Source organism: Diabrotica virgifera, chromosome 1 (genome assembly GCF_917563875.1).
Source record: "Diabrotica virgifera virgifera chromosome 1, PGI_DIABVI_V3a".
NCBI classification, from domain to species: domain Eukaryota; kingdom Metazoa; phylum Arthropoda; class Insecta; order Coleoptera; family Chrysomelidae; genus Diabrotica; species Diabrotica virgifera.
In genome coordinates, this window is record NC_065443.1 from 259,305,278 (window position 1) to 259,312,203 (window position 6,926).

Genomic DNA, 6,926 nt, shown 5'->3' on the forward strand with positions numbered 1-6,926 from the left:
AACGAGCAACTTTGTTATTTTTTATAGAATGCCATTATCTATTACGATAACGATAATAGATCGGTACGATAAAGTTCTCGGGCGGTCCTTCCGTCCAGCATTTTTTATATTATTTTAACCCTTAAACGCCCAAGGGTGGGTAAAAAATGTCCACCTAATGCGTATTCCCTTGTAACATATTTATTACGTGTGTAATTTTTTTTTTTTAATTATTAATTTTTAAAAACACAGCCCATTATCGAATGTTAATTTGGTTCTACCAATATTTTTGAAAATAAAAGCAGCATCTTGAGTTAAATATGGATGGGCATAAAAAGTACACCCTTGGCAAAACTTGTTACTAAAGGTTTCTATATAATTTCTCGTTGGTAGGAAGATAATCCATATAATTATCGATGTATAATTACATAATCTACATAATTATCCGCCAATGAGGAGGCTGAAATAAAGAATATGGAGAAAATCGACAAATCTGAATTACTGGTATGTTCATTTTGATGTACATTGTAATTTTGTTGTAAGGTTTGTAAATTGTTTATATTAATATTTTAGAAGATGCTGTGTTTATTAAGCATAAGATTCTTAAGTTTAATCCATTTTCAACAACTCTCAATAAATATATTAGCTATTTTCGAGGTGGACATTTTTTACCCAGCCTTGGGCGTACATTGAACCTAAAAAAGGTTGGGCGTTTAAGGGTTAATACAATATAATAGAAGAAAAGCGTTAGAAAAGACCAACAAAAGCATACATTTAATAATTGTGACGGAAAGGCCGTAAGCTAATGCTAATGCCAAGGTATAAGTAATTAGGTTAGAAATAGTCTTTTCAATGGATTACAAATGAATAAATATGTACCTTAAATGGACAAAGAACTAAAAGCACTAAAATGTTCATTTCTAGAATAGTGCTTTAATACATACCTACACAATAAGACAAATATTAGTATTTACTACTATACGTATTGATTGCAACGCTGCTTTCACTGTGTCGTTTAATTCATTAATAAATATGCAAATCAAGCAATGGAACATTGTTAGATATATTACCATTCAGCAATGCTAAACTACATAATGTTTATCTTCACAACATGATCAAACTTCAAGTTCTCTGATTTCTTTGGAGCAGGTTCATCAAAAATTTGAATTTCCATTATGATTCTCCATTGTATAAATATATCATACAATACCTAATGTTATTAAAACGGCGAAAAGGCAAACGAGATTATTAGCGACTTTGATATGTTGATCCACCTGTAAATGCGCTAGTTTCTTTAGAACGACTGTTTTAAAAAAGGAATTGTTTTTATACGAATATCATATACGTGATGGGCGCGCCACACTCAACGAAAAAGGTACGTAATATCAATAAAAATGTTAATTCAGACAACAAACGCAATACTTAAAAATTGTCCAATTCTTGGTTTTATTGGAACAACAAAGCGATGTTCATCAATTCATTATTTTCGTTAGTTGAGCCAATGTATTACGTTTATTTATTGAATGGATGAACATTCATTATGTATTTCATAATATCACTTTATTGATATTACGAACTCTGTTCATTGAGTCAACGAATAAAATGAATTTATTGAAACAACAATGTCGTTAGTTGACCCGACGAAGATTCTTCGTTGTGTCAATAACAGTGTTATTTCTCCTAACATATTTCGTTTATTTTTACAATTATTTCCGTTTATTCTTACATCTTTTACTTCTTGTAGTGAAGGTTCTTCTTCACGTTGTTATCCTGTGTTATGCTGTTGATGTTGTTTTATTTCCTGGGGTTCTGCTTGTTTATTTGCATTTAATAGTTCTTTAAAATACTCCGCCCATATGTTCAATTTTTCTGTTGTTTCTCCTAAAAGCACACCGTCTTTACCTCTACAGTAACTTGTTTTACTCTTTGCCGTTCTTCGGGATTTTTTTACTTCTTGGTAGAAATATCTTATTTCCTTGTTTATGTATGATTCTCCTATTGTTTTCAACTGTTTGTCAAGATGTTCGCTTTTCTTTTTTCTGCAGATTTGTTTTAATTCTCTTCTTGCCATTTTATATTTTTCTGTAGTATTTTGTGTATTATTTTGGTCTTTTTCTATTTTTGTTTTATTTCTACGTATCAACGCTATTTTACAATCCTCGTCAAACCAGTCTCTTCGTTTCTCTGCTTGTACTTTTCCTAGACATAGTTCCGTTGCTTCTGTCATCGCTATCTGTATATTCTTCCATTCCTCATCAATATATTCTGCGGTGGGGTAACGAAGTCTTTTATTTATCTTTGCCACAAATCTGTTTGCTGTTTTTCTTCTTTAAGTAATTCTATCTTGTATGTTAATCTTTCTTTTGCTGTTCTTGGGTTTCTTGGCAGCTCTTGTTTAAGTTTGGCTATCGTTAGAATATGATCGCTATTGGTATCTGCCCCTCTGTAGCTTCTGGAATGGGTAATTGCTTTGATATGTTTACTTTCTATTAATACGTGGTCTATCTGGTTTTTTGCCCTTCCATCTGGAGATATCCAAGTTATCTTATGAATATCCTTATGATCAAATCTTGTGCTTACAATTTTCATTTTATTTTCTGTTGCAAATTCAATTAATTTTTTCCCATTTTCATTTGATTCCTTATGCAAACTTTTCCCATCCGTTATACTTCTGTAAATCTCTTCTCTTCCTATTTTGGCATTCATATCTCCTACGATTATCTTTATGTCATATTTCTGAATTTTATCCATCAAATTACTTAGCTTCTCATAGAACTCTGTCTTGGTTTCTAGGTCTTTGTCTTCAGTGGGGGCATGTGCATTTATGATGCTAATTTTTCTGTACTTTCCTCTAATTCTTAAATAACATATTCTATCTGATATTGCTTGGAAGTCTATAACTAATTTACTTATTTTTTCTGTCACCATAAGTCCAACTCCAAAATATCTGTTTGTCCCACCACTCTTAAAAAGGTTCTTTTTCCTATTTTGACTATTTCAGTTCCCAACTATTTTGTTTCTTGTAAGACCAGGATATCTACTTTGTAGTTCTCCATAATATTATCTATATTTTTTAAGGCACCCTCTCCGTATGTACTTCCGTACATTCCAGGTTCCAATTTTTATTATTTCCTCAGGTTTTTCCTTATTTGTATCGTTTTTTTTCTCATTTTCCAAAGTCGTTATCCCTTTTTTTGCTATGTCAATACCATATTTCTTTCTTCCTTTGCTATTTTAGTTATTTCCTTTTGTATTTCTTTTTCTTTCGATGTCCAATCGTTGTTTATATAGATACGATCTTTATGCTGTTTTAGCTTACTTTTCTTGTTTAGGATTTCCATTTTATCCGTGAAGGATTCTGTTTCTATTGCGCATACTGTTTCTTCTATTTTTGTTGCACTTCTTAGTTTTATTTGTGTTTGCAACTCTTGGGCTATGAAATTTTCCATTTCTTCTTTTAATTTCTTATCATTATTTGTTTCTACTTTCAACCAAGTTACGATCAAGCTTTCCTTTTTGCTTAATTTCTCCAGTTGCTCCATTCTTTCATGTAGCAGTTTTACTTCTTTTTTTAGTTTTCGATTCTCTACTTTTACATCCATTAACTCTTTATTGGTTTGTTGTTGTTCTTTCCTTATTTGTTTTATTTCCTGAAACATTTTATAATTTTTATTTATTAGCTCTCTTATCATCGTAATCATAACATGGTACATCAAACTAAATAATATTACTGATACATAATATACTTTTTTCTACAGCCGTGTTAAAAATGCAATTTTTAGCACTCCATACGAGCGTTAAAAATGCTACTTTTACCCGTTGTCCTACGTGACCCGTTGTCCTAGGTGACCCGTTGTCCTAGGTGAGCGACGGAAAACGACGCGACGCGATGCGATGCGTTGCGATGCGATGCGACCAGTAATTAACGCGACGTGTGGCTTATGTAGCGTCGCATCGCGTCGCTTTCCATCACTCAAACCAGGACAAAGGTGACGATGTCAATTCATTCCTAATCTTAAGTATGGGGAAGTATACTGCAGTTTTGCTGGAAAATTCATATTAAATACTTAGCTTTAAAAAATTCCATAAACGAAGAAGAAAGACAACAAATATCATATATTTAGAGCGAAATAAATATGGAGAGTTTCATCATTTATATTCGAAATTAATAAATAATCCACGTCGGTTTAAAATGTATTGTGGCTTATTACCATGCACTTTCGATTATATTATTGCAGCTGTTAAACCCAGTACATATTCAACTGTCAAGAAGTAATTTTCAAAAACCAATTTCTATTGAGAAGACACTGTTACTGGCTTTAAAGTATGTTAATGAAAAAACACTGGTACTATACATATTAGTTTTTATTTATTTAATAAACTATTGAGTAGCATAATTTGAATTGAAAAAAGCAACTTGCACTTGACACTGCAAGCTTGACACTGACACTGCTTCAGTGCGTCGTGTCTCGTCGCGAACAATCGCGAACAAAACAAATTCGCACTTCGTCGCGTCTTGTCGTAGACTGATTAACCCGAAAACGTAGGCCACACACAAATACAACCATTACTTGATATTTTCGCGTCGCGTCGCGTCGTGTCGCGTTGTCGCGTTTGTCGCTCACCTAGGACAACGGGTGAGCGACGGAAAACGACGCGACGCGATGCGATGCGTTGCGATGCGATGCGACCAGTAATTCACGCGACGTGTGGCTTATGTAGTGTCGCATCGCGTCGCTTTCCATCGCTCAATCTACGACAAACGTCACGATGTCAATTCATTCCTATTATTGGAAGTCTATATAAGTATGGGGAAGTATACGGCGGTGTTACTAGAAAATTCATATTTTAAATACTTAGCTTTAAAAAAATACCACAAACGAAGAAGAACGACAACAAATATCATATATTTAGAGCGAAATAAATTTGGAGAGTTTCATCATTTATATTCGAAATTAAGAAATAATCCACGTTGGTTTAAAGAGTATTGTGGCTTATTACCGAGCACCTTTGATTATATTATTGCAGCTGTTAAACCCAGTATTCAACTGTCAGTAAGTAATTTTCAAAAACCAATTTCTATTGAGGAGAGGCTGTTACTGACTTTAAGGTATGTTAATGATAAAACATAAAATATATTAATTTTTATTTATTTAATAAACTATTGCGTAGCACAATTTAAATTGAAAAAAGCAATGGTGCTTGACGAAGTCTGGGATGATGATGATGATTAAGGTTGCGAAGTCTGGGATGATGATGATTGTTGTTGTGGCTCGAATTTTGCTAAATCATTGAAAAGAATTTCTTGTACGTTTGTCCGAAACAGAAGTTTATTTAGTGGTGGCAATTTTTTTTAAATATGGTGATATAGATTTGAACCAATTCAGATCATCGTCATCCTGAACGTCCATGTCCTTCTTTAACAACTTAATTTTCTCTCTCTCGAGATTCATAAATACTTCTGAAATATCAGTGGGGTTTCTCTTCTTTTTTTCAACAGCAGCTTCAGATTGATTATGATGGGTTTGTGGACGCGACGTACCAACTGACTGGTTAATCTGGGACATTCCAGGTGTTAAATTATCATTTTCAGTTGGTTCCATGGCATCTTGTTCTAGAGCAAATTGTCCTTCAGTAGCATGAGCGACCGAATTGCTGTCATCTTCATGTTGTGTCTCAGTTTGATTTTCTGTAATAGTATCTGTATTACCCGATACTACTGTGGAATCTGACAAAACGGACATAATTGTGTCATCGTCAAGCATATCTGTTTCATCTAAAAATATCCTAGGAACGCTTGTGGCACTTGCACGTGGCTTTATAACTACTTCTAAAAATTTCATCGCCTCAAAATATGGCCAATCACCCCTGTAGTCCCCCTCCACCATTTTCAGCGTCAGCACCAGATCGTCTTTTAGGGATTTTTTTCAATTCTCTAGCAAAAGAATCACGTAGATTTTTCCACTTTTTTTGGGCATCTGCACCTGTAATAGAAAAAAATACTAATAGAGATTTATTTTAGGTACTTGGTAACTGGTACGCTATTTAGAAAACTAGCATTTAGTTTTCGCATATCAAAAACAGCAGTAGCCAATATTGTAAAACAAGTTTGCGTTACTATATGGGAGACTTTAGTGCAAAAACACATGCCAGTACCAACAGAGGACAAATTTCTGCATATAGCTAATGATTTTTGGCAGAAGTGCCAATTTCCAAACTGCATTGGTTGCATAGATGGGAAGCATATCCGCATTAAGAAACCGAAAAAAAGCGGTTCCATGTATTACAATTACAAAGGATTTTTTTCCATTATTTTATTAGCCATTACAGACGCCAATTACAAATTTATTATGGTTGAAATTGGTGCTTATGGTAAATATAATGATGCCAGAGTATTTGATACAGGTTTGTTCCGTCGTGCGATTGAATGTGGAAAAATAAAAGTATCAGCAAAAGATTTTTTGCCAAGTTCCAATATTAAAGGTCCGTTCGTATTGCTTGGCAACTCTGCATTTCCGTTAAAAACTTATCTCTTAAAACCATTTCCAGACGCTAACACTGTTCCGGGAGATGATAAAGACCGTTTTAATTACAGATTGTCACGTGCCAGAATGGTTGTGGAGTGTTCCTTTGGATCTATAGCGTCAGAACTCGCTATCGCTCATTCTGCAAACTTTAACATGCGTGCCTTAAACGTGTACTTGTAACACTTATATCATAAATAACTATTACGGAATTTTCTAAATATCGAAATATATTAGAAATATATAATACTAAGGTAATAATCTATTAGGTACCTAACAATTTCTATAATTAATATGCAATACCCAAATCTCATATTTATCTTGCATAATTTATATTATTTAACAATCCTAATAAATCACAAGAACAATGGCATAATGACATAAATTTGGATTAGATTTATAGTTTTATTAAAATTGAATTTT